General features: G+C 34.7%; 1 protein-coding gene and 1 long non-coding RNA gene across 2 annotated transcripts in view; one reads left to right on the top strand and one right to left on the bottom strand.

Annotated features, from left to right (window-relative positions):
• LOC101743696 (protein unc-13 homolog B) overlaps positions 1–26,933 on the bottom strand; it is a 374,291-nt gene that overhangs the window by 193,007 nt on the left and 154,351 nt on the right. The gene's annotated exons all lie outside the window — the stretch shown is intronic.
• LOC134200873 (uncharacterized) lies at positions 10–15,117 on the top strand. The gene is made up of 2 exons (XR_009975967.1): positions 10–10,369; positions 14,811–15,117. It is a non-coding gene; the product is annotated as an uncharacterized LOC134200873 (long non-coding RNA).

Raw genomic sequence — 26,933 nt, 5'->3', positions numbered from 1 at the left:
TTAGAGTCACAGGGATGACTGTCGATTAGAGTCACAGGGATGACTGTCGATTAGAGTCACAGGGATGACTGTCGATTAGAGTCACAGGGATGACTGTCGATTAGAGTCACAGGGATGACTGTCGATTAGAGTCACAGGGATGACTGTCGATTAGAGTCACAGGGATGACTATCATTGAACACTTGTAGTCACAGGGATGACTATCATTGAACACTTGTAGTCACAGGAATGACTTAGTTACTGTGTACATGAATTGTACGGGGAGAACTTGCAGCAGTAGTAAATCACTTATTTTCGTTTGTGTAATCTTTCAATGTCGTTATAGAATTTGTGTTTAGAATAAAAATTATTTGATGACTTTTAAATTTTCCGATAAGTCGTAAAGTGTAGTCAGGAGTGATCGAGCGGAACAAGTGTTCTCGTGGATGTTTTTGATTGTAGGTTAACCATCACACGAGGACGTGTGACGTGTCAGAATGGCCGTGTCGTGGTTAACGACTTTTAGTAATATTAAGAAGTTGTTTTGACTATTATTTTAAATGATGAAATGTTGTTTTGATAAATGTCACAAAATGTAGGGTACACTACGTGGCGCCACAGTATAAAATGGCGGTACGTGGACAGAGTCGTGGCATTCCGTGTCAGACAGTCATTCAGTCCGTATCAGACGGTCGGTCCGTCTCAGTCAGTGAGTCTTTGTCAGTCAGTCTGTCGGTATGTGGAACGAAACTGTCGGTTTATCCTGTCATTGTGAAAGTTGTGTGTGTTGAGTTTCAATAACTATTATTCAAAAGGTTTTATTGACTAAACTGAGTTCAATCGAATACGAGTGATGACGGAACCTACCGCTCAGCCATCCCTGGTGGCGCTGCCGCCGACATATATATATATTATACACAATATCAAAATATCAATACGGTTATGAATATATATACAAATTAATAATACCCATCAACTGGGAAAGTGTCTATGAAATTTAATTTAACTATAATAGACAAAACAAGCCAAAAGACAAACAAAATAACAAAATAAAAGGAAATCAAAGTAGCAAAATAGAATACCTATATAAAATATACGTAGCAATTAGGTAGTATAATCTTATTAGAAAATGAAAACATTAAATAGTAAATACAAAGCAAAAGAAAAAGAAAAAAAGAAAACAAAATAAATAAATAAAAGAAACTAAAATTAAAGAAATACAAATCAGAAGCATGAGTAGCAGTGAAAAGATTACAGTATACTTAAATTCATCTCGACGTTTTCTTTATTAAGCTTCGCTTTAAACTTAATACGTGTAATTTAGCTGTATAGACGAAGATACCTTTGCCACTTGAAAGTTGACAGTTAAAAAATTTTCAATATCATGCACTGTCACTGTCACTCAAATATTTAAATATAAAATTAAATGTACCTACCGACAAAAGGCTAGGTACTTATAAGCTAAAAAACAGGTAGTTTGAAATTAATACTACATTATTAATATTATAAATTATAAACAAAATTAACGATAAAATGTAAAAAAATGATAATTAAAAAGTTTATAAGGAAAGTTAATTTCATTTTGTCACCTGTTAATCCTGTTATACACAAGAAAGGAAACAAACAAGAAGCAAGATTATCACTATCACTTTCTAGCAGCAGCGCGCTTTGCCTTTACCACAGCCGGTTTTGTAACAGCACGCTTATGAGCATCAACCTCAGGGACTGCCTCCGATGTGTTCTTTTGAAGATGATTAAGATCTCGATGTGTAACGACGCGATGTTTGATGCCATCCGCTCCCAAAATGTAGACACAGCCATCCTTGGTCCAGACCTTCTTCATGCCGAATCTACTCCGTGCAGCCATTAAAATGTCGTGCCGCGCTTTCGTCAGAAACTCCGAAATAGTAAAGCCGGTACCCTTTAGTTTTATTTTAGAAAACCAAACTTGACTGCGCATTTCATACGTTTGGAATTTTATCAGTATGGGACGAGATCCTTCGGATGTTGACAATCTATTCATACGGTGACATCTTCTAATATCAGTTGAGGAGAACTCGGCCAAAGCAAGATGACTGCCTATGAAATTAGACAATACCTGTTCAATTTGCTCACCCTTAGTCTCAGCTACTCCGTGAATGATCAACATTTTTCTACGGCTGCGAGTCTCTGTATTATCTTGCATGCGCGCGAGCATCTCCACCTGCTGTTGCAAGTTATTAAGTGCCTCAGTAATGAATGCCCGAAATGACGAAAATTCCAATGCCAAACTTGATGATGTGGTTGATGGTTCTGGAGACTTGTTGAGCTGGGCTTCGAACTTCGCCATACGTGCATTAAACAGCTCTGACATCTCAGCCAGTGAAGATTCAAGTGGATTCATAGTAACAGAGCAGTGAAGTGTGTAGAAGTAATTAATTGTAAGGATAACACTTTTCCAGCTGGTAGGTACAATCAGTTGTTAGAATAAATCATATAAATAATGGTGCCGTAATGTTTTCTTATTTTACACAATTTCCACAAAAACACAGTATTTTCGTTTCAACACACAACTACAACTTTGCTTAAATTTCTAATTAAGAATCCAGTGCAACTACAATTCTTCCCATGAATTTGCAATAAATCAATTTGAATTAAAATGAATCAATGTTTTTTTCTCTTATAAGTAAAAAGGAGCGATTTAGTCATCATTCCTTCGCATTTAAAGCTATTGCCTAAAGCCTAATGGTAGTAGCAGATCTTGAGGATGTTAATCTACACGAAACATATGGCTTTAAGAATGATGAGATGTATAGTTCGTCTCTTTCGATCACATTGAAATCTGAATGCCAACGAAAAAGACAAAGGACTACACAATCACATGTATACGAATAAAACCATAGAGATTTTAATTTTAGTATTATATAAGAACAAGAAATATTGTGGAGTTCGTGTTCAATACTCGAAAACATTACCTTAATCCACAATGTGTTTCTGGAAATCATTTTCATTCATCAACATTCCTCTGTGATGATCCTACACTATTATGACATATCTCTCTTTATATGTTTTTTACGGTAGACAGCGACCTAGCTATGCCCCTCGCATCGTCGATGACTGTGGGCGACAATGAAGACTTACCATCAATTGGGCCGCCGGCTCAACTTTGTTTGCAATAAAAACCCATATAAAGTTTTTTTGGGTCCAATTTTTTTTTAAAGTCTGTAATTTGAATATTCAAACTAGAAACACAATCCTAAAGTTTACATACCGTGACGCCGAGGCACCGTTCTAGACCGTTCTCCTACGCATGAAAAGCCAACGACGCAATGTTACAAAACACTGTGACACGAGGAGGGAAAAGCTAATTAATCAAAAAAAAAATCCAACTGTCGGTATGAAAAATTAAACAGCGTACACACAGCGGAACGAAGCAGTCGACTTGCAAATGGGTTCGCTCACATGTGTACAGGACACACGTAAATGACACCACTGTATTTCAGGCGATAAATAATACTGAAAATCCGTTTAATATGTACACGTGTTTTTATTTTTACTTTTGCGTTCCGAACACTTTAGTCGACAAGTACTTTATTTTTATTGCTTAGATGGGTGGACGAGCTCACAGCTCACCTTGTGTTAAGTGGTTACTGGAGCCAATAGACATCTACAACGTAAATGCGCCACCCACCTTGAGATATAAGTTTTAAAGGTCTCAGTATAGTTACAACGGCTACCCCACCCTTCAAACCGAAACGCATTACTGCTTCACGGGAGAAAGGGGCGGAGTGGTGGTACCTACCCGCGCGGATATTCTATCTATAGTAGATTCATTTATTGTAACATTCTGTCTTAATTTTGTTTGATATATTTAGAGTTATTATTTTCTCACAACTACTTTTTAAATATGTCTGTTTGGAATTAATCATTTTTCAGTCCAGTGTAGCACTCGTCAATAATATATAGTGATAAAATGTTAATTATATAGTGACATTATAATGTTATTATATATTTTATGATCCGCAAAAAGGCTCTTTTTGGATTTTAGTACGAAAATAATAGCTGTTATTGTAAATGAAGTCCGCTCCGATGGCGGGTGATGTGATGATAGTAAAAAGATGACGGAATCGTTTCTAATAATTCCTCAGAAACTGCTACTACAGCTACGGCTGCTTCAAATAAAACAAAATAGTTTAGATTAGTTTAGTTAAAACAAATTAGTTCAGTAGCTTTGTACCCAAGTCAGGCTCTCAGCAATCTGTTACTAGAGGATCCTCAGCTACTTCAATCACATTGCCCGCCGACAGTCAAATAACTTGGACAAAGTGATTGTGACGGGCAAAGTAGAAGAAAGGAGACACCGCGGCCGATCACCTAGCCGCTCAAATAACCGCCCTAACTGGGCTGCCAGTAGTAACCGCCATTCGAGAATCTGAGGACCGGACGAGGTGGAAACAGCTCACGAGACAGGCCACGGTCAAGTTTCAGGGACACGACCTTCAGTAATGAAGAAAACGACGAAGAAGAAAAAGAATGTATGTTATATTTACTGTGGTAATCTTCCATCTAGACAATGTCAAATTTTAATATAGTCGTTTAGAACATCCAACAACATATTAAAGTTACAGATACAATATAAATGAAGGTATGGAAGGGTTTGACGTCTGTTTCGTGTTTTACATAAAAATCTCAAGAGGATTTCACCCCCATTTGAGTGTCGCGTTTGACTCGGGTAATATATCTGATTTTTACGTACATAAATATGTGGGATTTGGTTATACTAAACGAACATTGTTATCATAACTTTTAATGGGCTTCATAATTCATATTTCGAAGTTAAACTTATGATCTGAATGAGAAATAGGCGCGTATACTTCGCAATTTACTTTAAATCGAATGATTATTAAATCTATTCAAAGTAGAATCCAGTTTGAATTAATTTTAAATAGTAGTGCATTTATAATACTAACTGATCACTCCATTTTATTCTTGACTTTTATTCTACAATATAATATGTAAAACCTATGAATTTTGAACAAAAAATCAGAGTTTCACTTAAATCACTTATTTAAAAAAAAAAAAATTATTTTACAGAGTTTACATTTACATTCATTTTACAAAAATTGAAAACATAAATTATTTTAAACGCAATATAATCATAAGAAAATAATGTTTTTTTTTTCTTTAAAAAAAATTTGTACTTTCTAAACCCGAAGTCATGAATAACGAATTCGAAACATTAAGCTGTAAATTACACTCGGTCGCAATGGTTCTAGACAAATCTGAACTTTGTTTCTAAGATGCAAAATTCGAATTTGGTTTGAGTCACTCCCATCAATTAGGCCTGCCACAAATCACGGCTCGCATGTTGAGTGCTTGCTTTATTTTCAAGTAATTATAGCCTTCCACCTCATATGTGGGTAATTGATATAATCTTTGAATAAATAATTCCGATCATGACAAAACATGTTTAATACGAAAATGCACTCGAAGGATTGAAAATTAATATAATATTTTAATATTTGAACATCTTATACAAAATTGAAGTTTTATATTCGCTTAGGTGGTTATTACTAGGTATTGAAACAATTTTATGAAATTGTTCACTCACAAAGCAGTCGACATAGCCGCGCCGATTGGCGATCTTCGGCAAATTTTACGATATAAAAAGGCAAAACAATTTCTAAAACTAAAAACAGTGTTTTAGCATAGCTGCACTCTAGATAAAATAAAATGAGAATATTAAAACCCTATAATTAGAGTTTTAAAAGAATCCATAAATATGAATGCCATTTGTTTTTCGATATTGATGAAGTCGCGTGCGCACTTTTACGTAAATTAATTCACGTCATCTCGAACCCTCAATCTAAAAAGGAGTGACTATTTCATTTATAAATGATTTATTTTTACTGACTCAGTGCAGTAGTTACTGCCCTGGACTCTTACGCCAAGGGTCGCGAGTTCGGTTCCACCACGGGCAAACATTCGTGTGATTAACAGGTTTTTTTTTACTCTTTGTCTGGGTGTTTATTTTCTTTTTATGTATACATTTAAACGTCTGTATATAAGTATGTACTCGTATGTTAGTCTGGTACCCATTATAAAAGGAATCCTAATACGGGGCCAGATGATCGTGGATTATTTGTTTCCAGTTATTTATTTATTATTATTTTCACTAATTACTTCCCATCAAAATTGAGATTTTTAAACTACTTAAAGTAAAAAAAAAAAAAAGTGTGTGTGTCCGCTCCGACGCACGACTGGAGTTTACTGGATATAAAAAATTAAACGAAACAATACGAGAAATAGTTCTATATTACGACAACACGATACACTACAGATTATTAACAAATTAACGAGACACAAAACAAACGACTAACAAATATATGAAAATACAATAATGAGAGAAACGCGCGATCAGTACGAGGCTTTGTGGCGGACTGCCGGCGCAGCAGCCCGGCGTCACCTGCGATAACGCGGCCGCGCGTTGGCTCCTGATTGGCGCGCGCACGCATCACGCAATCAGGAGCCAATCAGGCGCATAACGCATTTCGTGTGACATGCTAGTACGATTTTGGTCCCCATAATTTTCATACCCCGGGCCTATATATGTAAATCGATTCTAAAGGAGTAAACTCCAAAAAACCTTCTACCAAAAAGCTATGATTAGTTTAGTTAAAAAAATCAGACTTCGAACAGTACATGAATACGAAATATCAAAGAAGGCACAACACTACATAATATTACGTCAAACAAAATTCATTACACGCTCACAGAATTATCGAACCGCGCAACCGAGTAACGAAGTTAAAGTGACGCTAAATGAGCCAGAAACACAATGTTACCGATCTTGTTATCTCGAAAGCAATAGTAAGGTGCAGTTAACTTTACTAGTTAGAAGGAATCGCTGTTGGGTACTCGTTAGTGTTGGAGGGTGGCTGGTTTATGACTGTGTTGATTAAGCGAGAACGGGCCCTTCGTTTATTATTGAAATGTGTTTAACGTTGTAAAACATGTTTCATGACGTTTGATTAGACGCGGCCTAGTGATTTCTTATGTGTTTATTTATTAAACTTTATGCACAAAAGTACAGTGGAACTAAATGCCTAAGACATAGAGAATACCAGGCAACCAAGGGTGATGTAGTCTTGTGGTAGACGCATTCCTTTTTTTTAGTGAAATCAATAAAAATATAATAATGATAATGTAGTATTAAATACAAATACAAGCGTACACACAGTATAGATAAATACACATAATACGAGTATACAACGCCGTACATATTATAATATCATAATAAAGATTTATGTAATAATTAATGTAATATTTTAAGCTATTGCATAGCTTTTATCGTGGGCTTTGAGCGCCGAATCAAGAAATTCCGTAACGAAAATAAAACCTAACACCCCCACTACGCCTACCAGCTCGCGTTCAACACATTCACACGTTGCGTTTGTATAGTGTTTGTGAATAAGCGCGGCGTGACGTCGCACTGCATGCGCATCATGAAAATTCTGCCCATCTCTCTCTCTCGCGCGGTCTAGCTTATGAGTGTGAAGGGGACAGTTTATGTTTTGCTTTTGTTAATGTTTATAAATATAGCGTGGTCTTATTTTATTATTTTTTAATATTAAATTATTATTGTCTAATTATGATTGCATAAGTTGATAAAAAATACAATAACTTTACCGCGGCAGTCCCCGAGTACCACACGTGTTTTTTTTTTTATACTAGAGGTCCCGCAGTAGTCAAAATTCGACTATAATTAATTGGAATTGTAAGTTTGTACGCTATTATGATTGTATTTTATACTTCTGTAATCACAAATTTCGCCAAGGCTACACTATAAAAAATATTAATAAAGACAAACAATATTTAATCTATTCTCAATTTGACAACAGACGACAAGAACAAAAGTTTGACAATAAATAGTATGCATGCGTGTGTGCGTCAAATACATGGTATGTAGTGTGTGTAATGTTTTCTTTATTGATTTAATGTATCTTTTATGCACTATTTTAAAAAAATATTAGCATTGTGCACTTCTTCTCTATATTCTCTATGAGTGTGGAAAATTTCATACTCCTCCGTCCGCGCAATTTTCGTAAAAAGGGATACAAAGTTTTTGCTTCACGTATTAATATATAGATATTTACGATGATAGATGCAGCGTGGTCATGTTAAAAGCTTGCACGGGTACTACGATACTGGATATTTTTAGTGCAAAGCAGTAATTGATTCTCCGGACTAAAGGTTAGGACAGCCAGTAAAAAAAGGAATTACAGGCAGACAATTGAGTGTTCGATCTGATGTCTCAAGATCATTCCAGTTGTGAAGATTATGGGCTTCAGTGACCACGTTACACCAAGATCGCCGTAAGCACGTTAACTTCATTTAAAAAGTTACGTAATTAAAAAGAAGCCCTGCCGAAACAATTTTTGAAAAAATCATAGATCGTCTTTCTAGAAAAAACCTTTCAAAAATGTCATTATGTCTTTGATTAAAAATGCTTTTTTGGTATATATAATTATGTATCATTAAAGTACCACGCCTTTGTAAGTTTAATATTTATTAACAAAAACAACGCATGCTTATCCAATTCAAAAGCCATTCAAATAATTAAAGTCGCAATACACGCGCTGAAAATAGAATGAGCTTTCTTTTCACATATTAAAATACAAATTCGGTTGACACAGCCTTTCGTGTTTATCAGGGGCTCCGCAAAACCAATTTATACTTTACGTGAGTTAGACAACGTTCCGATACGTTGACACAGTACAATGGCGGCCCCTTTTGTCTTTTGATATTAGAACCGGGAAATTGATGAGCTGTAAACGATGTTCGAAAAATATTTTTATCAATACGTCAATTTAGGACGTCAAGTATTGAAATTAGTTTACGAAGAGTTGATTGATATTTGTAAATTAAATCTGTTGCCATGAGTTTCAAATTGCTGCTTGTATTTTGATTCGAATATTAATTTATTAATGAGTAGAAGCATTGGATATCGTTGAACACGCCATCGCTATGACTCATATGTGTGGTTTACATATATAAAAAATGTATAAAAAAAACATTAACATTAAAATGATTTCGTTCTGCTCTCCAATAATAATAACAAAAAAGTTCTTATTATAATTTTTAGAAGCATCCTTACCAATCCTATTTAACTTCAAGGATTTTTGCATTTTACAAAGAAACAACATTATTGCGGTCAAATTCACGCTTCCCCGTCATAAAATCTTAATTAGATGAGAAAAGTTATCAAAAAATGGCCAAAACGTGACTTTCTTGAATAATTTTGTATAAAACAAAAGAAGATAAACTGGGATTATGAAAAGCAATAAGGATTACTCATAAAGAGATTATATTTGGAATTTAAAATAAAATTAACTATCGTGCTAGATTTTATTGATTCAATGTTGACAATTTCTTCATCACGTTCTTTCAAAAACTCTGCGAATTTAAATCTTTTTATGCACAATATAATATATGAATGTGATAAATGACTTAGTTCGTATATTACACGTCCTAAATCACTTATACGATTGAATTGAAACTCTATTCCGCTCTGGGTAGAACATTTCATATAAATTTTTTATCATAAGATTGTAGCTATCTTATATTATACTAGTTCTGAACTAGAATCCTTGGTCGAACAAAATGGTCTGCTCAGTAGAAGATCCACTCTTTATCAGTTCAATATCCATAATAACATCAACATACAGTAGACGCGCCATTAGTTCTAATAAAGTGTATTTAATGTTATATTTCGCGAGTCACGAGACGAAATCTGAGTCGGATCACTACATGATATGCAATAGGACTTCTTTGAATACTTCGTGTTCAACCTTTGTACCTGTCTAAGAGATTTGAGGATAATTCGTTTGAGATTATTCCAAATCATTATAGTCTTCATTGAACCATACTTGATCATCCCGATATTTTAACATCAAAGTCAATACCTTTATTAAATAATTTACCATACGTTTTTAATGTGATCTGTTTTTTCTCGTCTATATCTGTTTCCGGAGACATAGAGGAATTCATGACTTGGAACCATTTAATACAGAAATTTTTAATATTTCAATTCATAATTATATGCCTGGATTTGCATCTTAAAATTCCAAATCATCAGACCCGTACAAAAAACACCTAATGTACGATGTGTATGAGTAGGATTCAATTTATCATAGTTTGTTCGCAAACTGCCAACATTCTGCACCGAACTGTCACCGCCAACGAAATCCGCGATTAGTTTACTTGTCACCAAAATGGAATCCATTTTGTGTGAATACATTTTGATTACCGAAATACTAGAAATTTCCATTCGAATTCCAAATGAATAGGTGATATAACCAGTGGATGTTTAATATTGGACATAGTGAATACATATTTGTAGAACGTATGAGTAAGTACTACTAACATTTTTTGAGAACTGAATACAGTACGAATGAAAATTTTCTGAAATTATTACGTATGCAATAAGAAAATAGGTTTATCTAAAATCACAGCTATAATAATCCGCGACTTTAAGCTAATCGTGTTCTGTCCAATATTTACATTTAAAATATTAAACAAATTCAAATGTATTTTCAATAAAATGTAATTTACTTGCAAAATTCGATTAAGTTTTGGCTTACCTGAATGAAGTTATGTACAATTTAGTTGCCAACTAAACTATATAGAATTTGAACTAGAGCTGAACTTTGAAAATTATATTGTATCCAATATTTCGAGAGAACGCCAAAAGCATGTCAATCATCAGAATCATTCCAAGCAAATATTTAATTTTAATTTCGTCGATATTTTAATTGAGTTACCGTTTTCATTGTTCATTTTGGGAATTGAATGTGGGTCACGACCATTCCCAATTTATTTTAAATCGTATTTTAAAAAATATATTCAAATAAGGACCTTTTATTGCCCTTGTAGGCAGACGAGCATACGGCCCACCTGATGGTGAGTGGTTACCGTGGCCCATGGACTTCAGCAATGCCAGGAGCAGAGCCAAGCCGCTGCCTACCGTTTAATACTCTCTACAAGCCTCGTTTTTAATTCTACGGTTTCAAATAGTTAGTCGATTTCTACATGATTTATTTTTTCATATAAAAATGAATGGTCAAAGAGTTAAAGATTGGTAGATAACATATGAGAAGAACGTCTCTTACGCTATTAAATTAATATTTCATCATAGGTATCAGAATCCCTAAAATTTATTGGGCACGAAGTCTTGGCTCACCCGATTTTTATATCCATTTTCGGAGCCAAGATATTACAATATCCTTGCCGTCACTCATATTAAGATCTGAGATGATAGTTTTGAATCCAGCTGTAGCCACCTGTGCACATATATTCTCAGAAATCAAGAAACATATTGTCGCTTAAGAAATAAAATCGTATAATTTTTTATCGTTACTGTAAATAGTTCCAACCACACTTCATATTTCTGTCGCAAAAGCAATCTTACGTTCCGATTTGAGAGGTGAAAGAGACTTATATTTACCAGTAACATAAACCATTACTAAACCCGGATGATAATATTATACTTTTAAGAAGTGCTTGAATATTGAAGAGGGAAAACACTAAATTCGTACAGAGAGAATAAATTAAAATTTAATTAATCAAGCACAAAAAAAGCGGAATCTAATAATGACTCGTGAATTAAATATCACAATATCGTGAAACGCTTTTGAACATCCATTTTGTAGCTGCGAACAAGCGTTTAAAGGAATGAAGGTGAATTACGTAAGATAGTACGATGACAGAGAAAGGTAGAATTTACGGGGCCCAACAGAGCTTACTGATTAAATTTGCATTGGCTCCCGTTTGTATTTTAAAGCTGCGAGCGAGTCGTATTCTCGTTATCCGAGCATCTGTGCACCCAACATTGAGTTGTTAGCCACTAAACTACCACTGTTTTCCCATTCACGTTCAACACATTCATCTCTGATGCCATTAACATTATTATTACTATAACAGATGTCAACAATGAGTTTAATGGGATCGGATTAAATCAATATTTTCATCCGATAAACTATAACTTTCATTAATTTAAAATAATTAAACTTGTAACTATTTTCAATAAAGGAATATCTATGATAGATGATTAATTACATCAAGTTATTTTACCATATTATCAACCTTATTGCATCACTTTAAGGTACAGAAAATACATATATTATTATGTACATATAATTAAAATTACTTTTACGGTTGTTGAATTTCGCTTTTTTTACTGTCATTATATTATTTCTGACGTTTCGAATAATTTACAGTAAATCGTCAGTGACCACAGAAACTGTAAATAAGTATTGAGTATATCCACGACTGGCAAGATTCGGAGAAAATCCTTTATCTATAGTTCTTTCTTTTCACTTCTTACTAGAGAAATCCTAAGCTGTATTAAATGAAATCTGTTACATCTGGATCTGAAGATACGTAACAGAATTCGCACCGCTCTTAATGTTACAATAAATTTTGATCCAATATTTTTATTCATAATTTTTTTCTAAAAATTAATCCAAATTCATTTTCAAAGGAGACTTTTTCTGTCTTTACCTTTTTTCGTCTCTGAAATTTTGCTAAAAAATCAGTTCGCCCTATGCATCAATCCATCACTGGGTCCTTGAATCAACTTTAATGTAACAAGCAGAAAAAGACAAAACACAAAAAAAAATCGCTTTTTTTTTCGCTTTTAATGAATAAACCGTGACGTAATCGTCGCCAATGGCATTTGTATAACAACAATCTTTACGTGAATCGTGATTTGTTGAATCGCATACAAAAATAATAGCACTAACTTCACACTCGTTTTCAACAATAGCTCGCTCAGAAACAGTCGAGTCACAGTGATATTTAATATAACAAAACCGCCCGATCTACCCACGCCATTTCACCCTTATAAGCTATGCTTTTTGTAACCCTAATAACACAGTGAAAAGCGAACTAAATTACAGCTTTTTAGAGCCATAGGCTAAATTAGTTTAGGCCTACCTCTTAACTGGTAATTTGTTAGTGCTCACACAGAGTTGGTCAGAGAAATGTGTGCTAAACGAGTAAAGTTAAGTTAATGTTTGCTGTGTGTTATCCTTGGGTAATAATAAGGTTGTTCTTATGGTCTTGTCAACCTATATACGCCCTAGTAAATCTAGGGCGTATTAAAAGTCGGCATGGGCATGTGCCATTGTTTGTACATATTTATGCCCAGAAATCAAAATGTATTCCGGCTAAAACCGTACAGGTGCTATGGAGTATCTTTGGTAATTATTTCTGATGTCTATGCACTCTAGTTGTAATCGCAGATAGGTTCGTCTACAGCAGAGAAAATCTACAAAATCGTATCGTTCATTAATACAGATTATTTGAACGAATTAAAAATATTTATGAAAACAAAAATATTTTACTGTTTCTTGAGTACCCATTGAGTTCTCTCGAAGTCAGCACAATTCATTTCTGTTACTATTAAAGATAAATTAGCAAATTCACGGATGCATTGAATGTCTGTAGTATATAAATTTCAATCAATACATAGTTGTTCATTAAATTGTGGAGTTTCAAAATCATGGAATACGATCCGTGACGTCGCATAGGCGTAGCATTAAACACACGGGAATACGTCGTCCCCATTGCCACTAATCTCCGAAAACATAGCTCAGGGAGCTCGGTGAAAACACACAACGCAATATGTCGAACAATAACGCAACTTTAATTACCGTATTAATGGCTTGCGCGTTTTATGTGCGGTGATGTGAACGCTTATTCGCACAGGTCTGATATTAAAAAGTGGGACCAAGTTGTGTTAAACACTATGCATGCTGACTATGATACGCAGTATATAATTTTTTAAATTTCAATTCAATTTTTAGATATTTAATTAATGCTACTTTTTAAATTCCAAATTACATTCACGCTTCAATCTCGCGTTTTATTATTTAACATTTCGGATACTTTACATTTTTCTTGGTCACCAACGACTAGCATGTAATGTATCGACATTTGAATATTGTGCTAACCACGCTCAATTTTTTTTAAATAATCTTTTCTTGACAATTACTGTTATATATAATAATAATATACAATGTAATATATTATTATAACAGCAGTTCCAATTATGTCTACGACACAAGTTTTAATTTGCATTTCTTCAAAGCCGATTTACTTTTGCATTATAACATGGATAGCGCTTTTATAACTATATCATGTTTAGCAATTACTTATCTATACTATATAGGTGCAGGGCATGATTTAGGGTACAAGACCGCGCGGCAGATCACCGTTACGATGGACCGACCAAATAAAGGCAGCTCTAAACGGTCCCGTTAACGAGTGCACAAGAAGGGCCGCGGTACGCGAGGAATGGCGACGTCTGGTGAAGCGCACCACTACCCGAAGTGATGACCACGATCACTCTGCCAAGAGTGCATGCGACTGAGAAGAATCTATGCTAGTATGTCAGATCTCACCGTATGTGACGGAAACACTTTTCTTTAAGAAACTGAGACGCGACTTTTGTCAACCTACTCGAATATTCATTGCTCTGAAATTTAAATTCACATAATCTTTATACAATCAAAGTCCCTCTGGCAAGATCTCACTTATAGACATTAACAACGCCAGGGACAAGATTCATACGCGAAGCAGGTGTCCTTGAGTTGAAAGGACTCCTCCGAAAGCGCTCGAGCAGCGGTTAGCAAATCCCTACCCTCCATGCTAAGCTTTTGCTCGCCCACCTGTCCTAGTGAAACTGGAAAGGCCACCAGTAAACCCTCCCTAAAAAAAGGACAAAGTCAAGTTGCTACGATATTTAAAATTCAAACTCGTAAGAATACACTAATCTTTCATTGTTTCAGAGTAAAGTACAATAATAAATTTTAAAGTAAATACATAATTACACACAATAAAAGGATGACATTTAAGAGTAACAACGGCTAGCCCAGAGAACAATACGGAAGAGATTTCATTCACATGAGCTAATTTTTCTTTTGTTCATTAGAGGGTTAGGGTTTTCTTTACTTCTTATTTGCATAATTTCGACTGAATGCAAAAGTACATTACATAAATTTACAAGAAAAATTAAAAAGGGAATTGAAGAATATATTTTTTGTTACTTTCTTTATTCATGTGTTAAACTATAAAATTAAACAATGGTATTCGTAATGGTTCGTGTAAATAATTGTTTTGACATATAAAAAATGTGATATTTCCATCTCTTGGTATTTGACCAATCAAAATTTCAATGTTAATCTTAATAATGATACAATGAAATTCATAAAACCAAGAGCGGATGTAGTGAAATCTATAAATATAAAAATGAATTGCTGTTCGTTAGTCTCGCTAAAACTCGAGAGCGACTGGACCGATTTAGCTAATTTTGGTCTTGAATTATTTGTGGAAGTCCAGAGAAGGTTTAAAATGTGAATAAATATGAAAATGCTTGGAATTAAATAAAAATAACAATTTTATTTTAGCTTTGATGTGTCCCCCGTCGGACGAATTCATTTTGTTTGTTTTAAAATTATTTTAAACAAAAGCTTAGATCTTTTATTTATCGATTGAGGCACTACGAAGTCTGCCGGGTCTGCTAGTAAACACTAAAAGAAGAAAGTTACTACTATATATGGCAACGATGCCATTGATATAATACTGGAGATTAAGCCCTAGAAGGTTGAAGTCAGAAGCTGGTACTAAAACTCTTACCAATGCAGCATAATAGGAGGACATCCTGCACTAACTCCACGGGATGTGGGGTAAGACAAGAATACAAAGAAGAAGAATAACATATCTCAATGTTTTTATCTATCTTATCATAATATAAATATGAATGTAGACAACAACTAAGCCGTATTTAAAAAAATAAAATACGTGTGGCATAGCATATTTTATCAACTTGTGCAATTATAATTAGAAAATAACAATTTAATATTAAAACATTAATAAAATAACTATAAGCACGCTATATCTATAAACATTAACAAGAGCAAAACATTAACTGTTCCCTTCACAGTCATAAGCTAGACCGCGCGAGAGAGAGATGGGCAGACTTTTTATGATGCACATGCAGTGCGACGTCACGCCGCGCGCTTATTTACAAACACTACACAAGCGCAACGTGTGATTGTGTTGAACGCAAGCTACATCGTAGGCGAAGTGGGGGGTGTTAGGTTTTATTTTCGTTACGGAAAATAAAACCTAACGCTCAAAGCCCGCGACAAAAGCTATGCAATAGCTTAAAATTCATCGTAATACCACACCTACATTACCATCTTACTTTCGATTGTCATTTGAACTGAACATACAACATAAATTATGTGATAATATTAAATAGCATGCACGGATGCAAATAACGCCCGTGTTTTGAGGAGGACCGCATGCAAATTCCTAAACGAAGCTCAGCCTTGGATCTAAGGTTCAATGAACACATTAGGGTTGAACCTCCTCCATATGATTTTCGTACATATACCTAACCTAATTTATGTATTCAATGTAATACGAAGTAGGATAAATAGGCAATACGGCCTAGTAAACGTTCTTCTGTCGTAAAAAGCAACAAAGAATGTCGCCGGAGAATGGGCATCAGCATTTTCTGAATATTATATAAGGATACTGCGATCGGCAGTCGGGTTTATTGGTACGATAGATTGTGGCAAGAATGGTTACCGCCGCCATCCTACCTAATATAATAACCGTTAAATAATACAATTTAGTACTATGACCTATGATATGTCTAGGGTAGGGATAAGGTAGAGTAGGATAGGTAGGTAGGGGTATGGTAGGTAGGGTATGGTGTGATATGTCTAGGGTTGCGAGTAATCACTTAACACAACATTCAGTCCATGAGTTATCTGTCCAACTAAATAACCGTAATAAATAATAGAATATAAGTACTGGACGCTTTCAGTCAATTTATAAATCTTTCAACTTTTATATTTACATCAATTACGTTTCCTTTTCTCGACGATGATAAAAAAGCAACAACGGAGTAAAGTTTGAATGATAATAATTGATATTTTAGGGCTTACTTGTAATTTTATGATTAAAAATTAATAATGTTTTTAGTCTTTAACGTATTAAGAACCTAAACGAAGTTCCTTTATTTGCCTCATAATAAAATTAAATATATGTTAATGTATATTTTTCGGTATATAGTAAAAATGATTTCAAAAACGCTTGAACAAATTCAGGGTAAGTATCAACGGTGCTCGCTATCCGCATTTCAAACTACGTACAGACGACGGCACTCCGGCGATCTAAAGCGATGTAATAACGGAATGAATCTCGGTTACACTGCGGTTTTCATTGTGGCGTGTTTAAACAAAGAAACAAAATGTAACAATAGGTATTTCGAGTGCCGCAACCTACAATCAAATGATGCTACGACAATAGAATGCAATGACTTTCGAAACTGAAGCTATATCCATTATTCTTCGAAAATGTAACACATTATGCTTCCATTACGTGAAGATTTTAAATCAAATTAGTTTCTGTTTGAACGAGAGTTGCAATGCGCGATAAACCACCACCCTGCCTATTTCTGCCGTGAAGCAGTAATGCGTTTCGGTTTGAAGGGTGGGGCAGCCGTTGTAACTATACTTGAGACCTTAGAACTTGTATCTCAAGGTGGGTGGCGCATTTACGTTGTGGATGTCTATGGGCTCCAGTAACCACTTAACACCACCAGGTGGGCTGTGAGCTCGTCCACGCATCTAAGCAATAAAAAAAAAAAAAAAAAGAATAATCTCGCAACGTGATATTAAAGTCTCAATTTTATTAGCTATCCCACTAAATAAGCAGGGATATATATGTAGTAGTGATTTCAAACGAACACTTTTTACTCTCTTATAGCTTAATTTAACAAAGAAAACTCGACGGCAGAATAAAAAACGTGATAATACACATCCATCGAAGGAATAAAACAATTGAATTTATAAAATTAAATTCTAAGTGCCTTACGGTGCCTTCGAAATCCCGTGATACCGCGCAGAAATCCAAACCTACCTACATTAAACGTCTCAGTATGGAAATCCTTGGGAAAGTCATCTGGATTCGCGCTAAGGGTCTCGCTATACGGTTCCGGTCCCGCGTTTCCTATTTGCCTCTTTATTGGCCGTTTCGCCGCGTGTGCTGGCAGCGTTATTGCAAACAACTTTGTACCAAGACAAGATATCCCTAGATAAATACCGTGCTCAGATATATCTAGAGCAATAACTCCTAATGTTCCATGTTCTCAAATCTAGACCAAGTTTTGAAGCTAATATTTGCGTTATACAAAATCATTGACATCTGTAAAAAGACCGACATTAAATCATAATAATTGTAATGAGACCGGACTTCTCAAGAAGGTATAGTTATCTGTGTTTCTACGTTTTATTGGTATCGCTATCTTCTGAAGGTCGATTGGCCAAGCCAAGCCGCTGTTTTCCATCAGTTCACTAGTAAGTTATCAATTTCGTTAATAAAATATGCAAAACTTTTACGTTAATAAGTTTCTTATCGAAAAGGATGATAAAATTAGAACCATTTCGATTCCAATTTAGCCTCGAGTAACTTTACGCTTGGCATCGTCTGAAATAACAGCGGAATGCTTTTACGTGCCAAAGACTTAAATAATATTCAGTTTTATAGATACAAAATAGAAACCGACAAAATTATAAATAGTGGTGTAACTAAATAAAAGCAGTGACAGAGCAGATTGAAGAAACGAATCTAAACTATGTATTAATAATATATTTTGCATTTTCGTTACATTTTTATTGTGGATTTGTTATATTGGTATAAAGCAAATAAAAGGCTCTTGAATGGAATAACCATGTTTCCTTCTAAACATATTATTATATGTATATTTTTATTGCTTAGACGGGTGTATGAGCTCACGTTCCACTTGATACTAAATGGTTACCCGAGCCCATAGACATCTACAACGTAAATTCCGCCACCCACCTATGAGTTCTAAGATCTCAGTATAGTTATACCAGCTGCCCCACCCTTCTAACCGAAACGCATTACTGCGTCACGGCAGAAATAGGCAGGGTGGCAATACCTACCTCACAAGACGTCCTACCACCAGTAAATATTATTTCTTCTTCTAAATATTATTTACTGGTATATATTTTTTCATTATAAGCCATTGTGGGAGGATCATAGTAACGCAAAAGGCTCACATTGTCATGGCTTGAAGACGCCCAGTGTACTTGTGTCAAGTGACACGAATAAGCCGATGCTTAAATTTCCTAGGCACTCATTTTTCTAAGGAAGTACGTAACTCGTTTTCAGGATGGACTTCAAAAACGTATAATGTATATGCCCGCATAGCTGCTTCATGGAGCGTCTACCCATGCAGGTCTTTTGAAGTCGTCGTGGCCAAAAGGATAAGACATCCGGTGCATTCGTGTTGAGCGATGCACCGGTGTTCGAATTCCAGGCGGGTACCAATTCTCTAATGAAATACGTACTCAACAAATGTTCACGATTGACTTTCACGGTGAAAGAATAACATCGTGTAATAAAAATCAAACCCGCAAAATTATAATTTGCGTAATTACTGGTGGAAGGACCTCTTGTGAGTCCGCGCGGGTAGGTACCACCACCTCGCCTATTTCTGCCGTGAAGTAGTAATGCTATTCGGTTTGATGGGTAAGGCAGCCATTGTAATTATACTGAGATCTTACATCTCAAGGTGGGTGGCGCATTTACATTGTAGATGTCTATGGGCCCCAGTAACCACTTAACACCAGGTGGGCTGTGAGCTCGTCCACCCATCTAACCAATAAAAAATAAAAAGAGCTACAATATCAGTAATTAAACAATGAATACAGCAAAAACACCAGTGACAAATAAGATACCATCAGAAAAATATATCACCACTTAAAATTTTCAAATCCTCGTCGTCATTTTCCTGGACAACTCTATCTAATATTCTTAGCGCAAGGCTAAAAATCGTTTTCGGAAAAACAAATAACAAAAAAATTGTATAAAACAAAGGTGCCCGGGAGAAAAGTAACATTTATTTAATAAAATCACCGAATTTCTATGAAAGTTATGAAGCTTCTGAAGTAATTAGAGCGCTCTGAGGAAAACAGCGCCTTCCAAACAATTTATTTAAGATCACATTAATTTGACTAATTTTCGAGGTACACTTTTGAGGTAAAGTTTATTATTAATACGCTTTTATTAGCTTCGGACGTATGTATGTTTGTAACGGAATCTATGAACATGTTTTTTTTTTATATAATTTTTCTCGGTCTCGTGAGTAGTGGACATAATCCAAACTATTTTTAATGACGAGTTATTTTATTTCATTATTTACGACATTACATATAACAATTTACCTACGCAGCATATTATCAGTTATTATAATTAAAAGTTTTTTCTATCAAAGAAACCTTTACTAGAATTTAAGATCCAATTAAAAATAGTTTTCATCTTAATGCATAACAGTTTAATTCATCTTTTAATCCAGTTCAAAAAAGTAATTTAAAATATTGTAAATTTCAATATTGATGTAAATATATGTGTGTTTGATGTCTAATAAAAATATAACAGCACAATAAAATGGTAATTTATTACTTAAAATTGTAATGAAACTGTTTATTATTCATTTAGAACATTTAAAACCTTCAATTTAATCCAACCACAAACCGTTGGTCGTATATTAAGTCAAGGCTATTTAAAATTAACTTTTAATCTCGCTTTATTTGCAGCATTAAATTATTTAAACGCCAAAAGACTTAACAAAATTATAAATGAGCAAAAATTTTCATATATTACGCTCCGAAAACTGAAACTTTGTGAAGATTTTAAGAAACTTAGACCTCAAGCTGAGCGCAGCTGTTTCATTCAAGCGGGAAACAAATTAAACATGTCACTGTAAGAAGTTACTGGGAATTTATGAACATTAAAAGATGATTACAGGTGTTTACATTTCTTAATGCTTAATGAAGACATGTATGTAAATGTGTCTCATACGAATGAAAACTGCGTACCAAATATGTATTCATAAACTACTTCCACGATCAACAGTTAATATTGTTTAGCACAAATAGGAACCCGCAGAACGGGTAGATTTTTCCATAATTCTATATACATACATATAATAAATAAAGCAATGGAAAGAAACGTACTAAAAATAAGAAGAATACAAAAAGTAAAAAGCGAAAAAATTAGACAAAAACTAAAGTTATAGATGCCTTACAATATGCTTTAAAACAGAAATGGCAGTGGGCAGGACATATAGCAAGACGCACAGACAAAAGATGGACATCACAGACAACTATGTGGAAAGGACCAAGAGGAAAAAGAAGAAGAGGGCGCCCTAGAAAAAGGTGGATAGAAGATATAAAAGCGATAGCAGGAAGCGATTGGATTAGGAAAGCCATGGACAAAGTGATTTGGAAGAAGCTGGAGGAGGCCTTTACCCGAGAAGGGGTTCCGATCATTGGTACAGAAGAAAGCAACGTTAGCGAATAAAAGAAAAAGAAATTCTACGTGTGTGTGTGCACCAGTTTTTTTTGCAAAAAATAGCAACTTTGCTACTGATATTCATTGTTACACTTTTATCTTGATAATAATCGCGCTCTCTAAGTGTTTAGATAAATATTTATAATACACATGTTGCAAAGTATGACAATACAAATCCACGAAAGTATTAAAATCCAATTCCTTACAAAAGAACTGTTTGAATTAAAATTCACTAATTAGTGGCAAAATTTCAAGAACGATTTTAAAGCAAACCTAGAGCTCAAGCAAAAGGATATTATTTCCGAAATTTCGCTGGAAGATTTTAATTGAAATATAGCTAGGACTCTTGATAGCATAAATTTTCACCTTCATTTTAGTGTAAATTAGTTAGAGAGAAAGCTTTTTGAGCAAATGGTTTATAATTTCGCTAAAACATTTTGAACCAGTTATTAGGAATTTTGGATTTTATACCATAATATCAAATTTAAGGCTGTTTAAAATAAAGCAGGAATTTGTGAGAACTGATTTAAGTAAGGGTCACAGTTTTGTCCCGAACAGAGCACGTTAAAACAAAATAGATTCATTAATCCACTCGTTCACGATTCGAACTTTATGTAATTAGTATATCAAGATATAAAAGATACCACATTAAATATATTTAAAGTAGCATTTAGACCATTTCGTAATATGTTATCCACGATACTCTTACATTTTAAGAGAATAAATTCAGCTATCTATCCGTGTACATTATAAATATGAAAATAATAAATAAATAAATATTTACTAACAATCACACCACGTTAACTGGTCCCGTGATAAGTTCATAAAGAACTTGTGTTACAGGTACCAGAATACGGAAATAAATGTAAGATTTTTATTATACACATACATATATTTAAGACACATCCATAACCCTGGAAAAGACATTTATATTTATCATACAAATACCTTCCCTTGGCAGGATTCGAACCCGCGACCCCCTTGTGTAGTGACCATGTCACTTACCACTACACCAGACGGCCGTTATTACACCACATTACACATATAATCTTCTTTATATATTCTCCAAGTAAAACGAACGCCAAATAACATAATCTAGTGTCCACTTGAATGATATTTTTAAATGATAAAATGTATCATGTGAAACGCTAAGCAACGAAGAGATTGTTCATTTGTAATTTTAGTGCAAGCATTAACTAGATTCACCTCGCATTTGAATATTCATGTCCACATATCATTCGTATAAACTAGATAAGCACGGTACACGAAGTGACTAAATTTGAATAATATTTCAGTGTCCTGCAATGCAAAGCACTGATAGCGTACTTGAAAAGGTGATTACAGGATTAACACTTTCCCTGGGGTTTATTTTATTTCACAGACCTTCACCTTCGCGGCCAACGACGATAGCTGTTTCATAATTCAGTAAAAAAACTTTCTTTTAAAGGAAATCTAATAAAGTTATATTAAATCTAATATAACCTCGAATTAGACTAATTGGATTTAATCAAAGTTTAATCCACATTACAATTTCCGTTGAATTACATATTGTTTCATTCTGGGAACGAGTTTTAATGGCAACACTAGCTGTTTCCTTTTATAGAACAAAACTTAAAAGAAACACGTGTGGTACTCGGGACTTCCACGGTAAAGCTATTGCATAACATTTTTTATCAACTTATGCAATTATAATTAGAGAATAATAATTTAATATTAAAACAATATTATAATAAGACCACTCTATATTAATAAACATTAACCAAAGCAAAACATTTACTGTCCCCTGCACACTCATAAGCTAGACCGCGCGAGAGAGAGATGAGCAGACATTTCATGATTCACAAACACTACACAAGCGCAACGTGTGAATGTGTTGAACGCTAGCTACATGGTAGGCGGAGTGGGGGTGTTAGCTTTTATTTTCGTTACGGAATTGTTTGATTCGGTCGCCGCGTTCAAAGCCCGCGATAAAAGCTATGCAATAGCTTAAAAATCCTAATTATATAAATCCTGAAAATAACATAGAGATAGAAACTATGCATTACATGTCAGATTGAACAGTGAAAATAATTTAATTAATGTGCACGAATACCAGAATCTGGTAAAATACAATTAATAAAATAAAAAAATCGATTTTCTTGTATCGGTAAAGTCTATCTAAACACAAAATCAGAAAAAACTAAAGATGCTTAAAGTCTCAATACTTTTTCATTACAACATCATTCTACCAATCTTATTCTGAATGTCAAAATTTAATTAACTTTCACAGCGGGCTCTCGGGATCAATTAATCGTCTTGACACGAGGCGTACTCGTAATAAATAGATACATGTGTATGTAGTAGCCGTCGACGAGATCTTTATAAGTAATAAAACTGTCCCCTGTTACATAATAATATCTTTACGTTATCCTTAGCTAACAAGATTGTTTAAAAATCAATGAATGTTGGTTGAATGAATGAATGAATGTTGAATGTTTAAGTGACATCTGTGCTTATATTTCTTGTTACAATTCGAAAAAAGAATTCAGCCATTTTAATTTAAATACAAAACGAATTTGCTAAACAATTTTATAATTAGTTTTTTTAAATATTTTTATAATTATCATACACACCGAGCCAACCGACATTAAACTCTGCATCATTTAACTTTACAATATGACTTGGTTAATTTATATTTTTAGTTCGCTTGAGAAATGTAACTCAATTCTAGTAATTACATTATTCGTAAAGTACTTATTTATCTTTACACCCCAAAAACGATCCATTTGTCGGTTGGAAGCATCCGCTGATAGGAAATAACGAAATATTTTACCGAAAATCCCCCTCAAAGCCGTTGCCTTGTCGTTCAGTACGATTCATAGTCGACAGCGGGCTTAATACCCAATATCTTATTTATTTACTAGAAAAAACCCGGCCACGCTTCGTGACAATCGATTTCAATTAAATTCATATATTTATTGAAGCTGATTATACGTCTGTTTATGACAGAAAACACTCCTTGAAGGACCAACAAATTTTGAATCAGCTAGATTACGACACGTTCACAGCCAAGACTACGACTCTTGTGAGTCCGCGCGGGTAGGTACCACCACCCTGCCTATTCCTGCCGTAAAGCAGTAATGCGTTTCGGTTTGAAGGGTAGGGCAGCCGTTGTAACTATACTAGAGACCTTAGAACTTATATCTCAAGGTGGGTGGCGCATTTGCGTTGTAGATGTCTATGGGCTCCAGTAACCACTTAACATCAAGTGGGCTGTGAGCTGGTCAACCCATCCGAGCAATAAAAAAAAACGAACAAACAAACAAATCTGCAAATATTGGATTATGTTTCATGGTAAATGTATCTATTGGATATACATAAATAATGAATACTATGCAGTTATCAAAGACCACAGAGGCCACAACGTAAATGCTATCATATATCTTGAAAGATAAAATCAAAATCTTCAAATCTGCTTATGTGATAGTACCACTTTATGTCTTCCCGTGGGTCTCGTAAAAGACGACTAAATGTTTCGCTTAAGAATCTGCAGCAGAATTCTCTCAATATGACTACTTCTACTTACAGTATACATTTATATAGCGATCGAGAAGCATATCGGGAGACCAGATTCGGGAATGTTTTGTGAGCGCTCCGGGGCCTCGTTAACCTTTGGTTGAATTCAAAACACATGAATGTTTTTATATTATTTTTTTCATAGTCATAAAGCTTTTGAGACATAAGGGTTTTTTTGGTTTAAAAAAAAACAGTCCATACATCACAGTATTTTTTTTCTTGCTTAAATGAGTGGGCGAGCTCACAGCCCACCTGGTGTTAAGTGGTCACTGAAACCCATAGACATCTACAAAGTAAATGCCCCACCCACCTTGAGATATAAGTTCTAAGGTCTCAGTATAGCCTCAGTATATTTTGACTTGAATCTAATATTTTTTTAATAACGTACCTATAATTTTAATCTTAATAATTACATATACGAGGTGAGCGAATTCTTGTATTATATGTACATATATCCGAATTGTACTACAGACTTAGATCCAACAAGATCGTAATGTAGCTTTCGAGACATTTTCAATATCTTCAACTTGCAGTTGGAGTGCTATGTACGGACGTGCACGAGTCGTCTTTTATTTGAAAACTTCCACCTTTTCGGGACTCAGTCTCGAAGTCTGCCTAAACTATGTATATTGGTTCGGAAATACATTTTATGTTCTTTTTTTTCTTTTTTTTTTATTGCCCTTGTAGGCAGACGGGCTTACGGCCCACCTGATGGTGAGTGGTTACCGTCGCCCATGGACTTCAGCAATGCCAGGGGCAGAGCCAAGCCGCTGCATACCGCTTAATACTCTCCACAAGCCTCGTTTGAAGAAGGACATATCATAGCGCTCGGGAAGCACCGTGGAGGGGAGCTCGTTCCATAGCCGGATGGTACGTAGCAAAAAAGATACGTATACAAAATAAATTTACTATTTAGATGTAGTCAGTTTTTAATACGCTTTTATTAGCTTCAGAGGTATGTATGTTTGTAACCAGATCTTTGAACACGATCTTGACCCCCTTCAAAACGTCGGATTAACTCGACCCTTCTACTTATATCTGTTCATAAAATATTTCTAACTACTTATACCATGCACCCCACGCTTTTTTTTACAATAAAATCATTTTTTCTTACACTATTTTTAATTAAAAATTATTTTCTATTTTTTAGTTTGATTTTCTATAAAAGCGCATTTTGTTAGTTTTTTTTTAAACTATTATTTATTTTATTTAAAAAGGTACCTATGTTAGGTGTAATGTAGATTTGTATACCCGGGTATTCTTTCGCATGACTCGTTTAGAACAATTTATATGCCATATTCTTGGATCCCGTTCTCTGGTCCTCAAGCCTATCTATCTCTATCACATACCCCTCCGCCTTCTTCTACAAATTGATGCACTTGCATAAGTCTTGAATAAGTCACCATGTCTCCACTGCATTTGACAGCTTAATGCCAGAACAGATTTGTGTACCTCCCATGTATTTCAGATCACAAGCCTATGCGGCAGCGTCAATGTCACATCCAAACTGAAGGCACTGAGCTATCTAAAAGTAAATTTTTTCCCAATGCTACGATATGCCTTCCTCAGTACGAATCCTAAAAAGACTTGTTATCGTGAGGTAGTGGTTTACCTGCAGGACACTGTCAATATCCACAAGCATCGGTAGTCCATATTTGAGACCTTAGAACGTATATCTCAAGCTGGGTGGCGCATTTACGTCGTAGATGTCTATGGGCTCCAGTCACCACTTAACACAAGGTGGGCTGTGAGGTCATCCACCCATCTAAAACATTTCTAAATTTTAAAATAAAATTCAACAAAATCCTGCGTTACAAAAGAGTTTGAAAAAGTAATATCATAGTCAGATTAATCTCAGTCGCTAAAGTTGAGATTTAATGAAAAACTAATCGTGACCACAGCGCAACTCTGTAAGCTTTGTGCCGCTGATGAAACTGAATCTTAATTAAATTTACTGTTGGCGA

Source organism: Bombyx mori, chromosome 21 (assembly GCF_030269925.1).
Source record: "Bombyx mori chromosome 21, ASM3026992v2".
Taxonomy (NCBI): Eukaryota; Metazoa; Arthropoda; class Insecta; order Lepidoptera; family Bombycidae; genus Bombyx; species Bombyx mori.
Note: the sequence above shows the minus strand (reverse complement) of the source record. Positions and strands in the feature narration are given on the sequence as shown.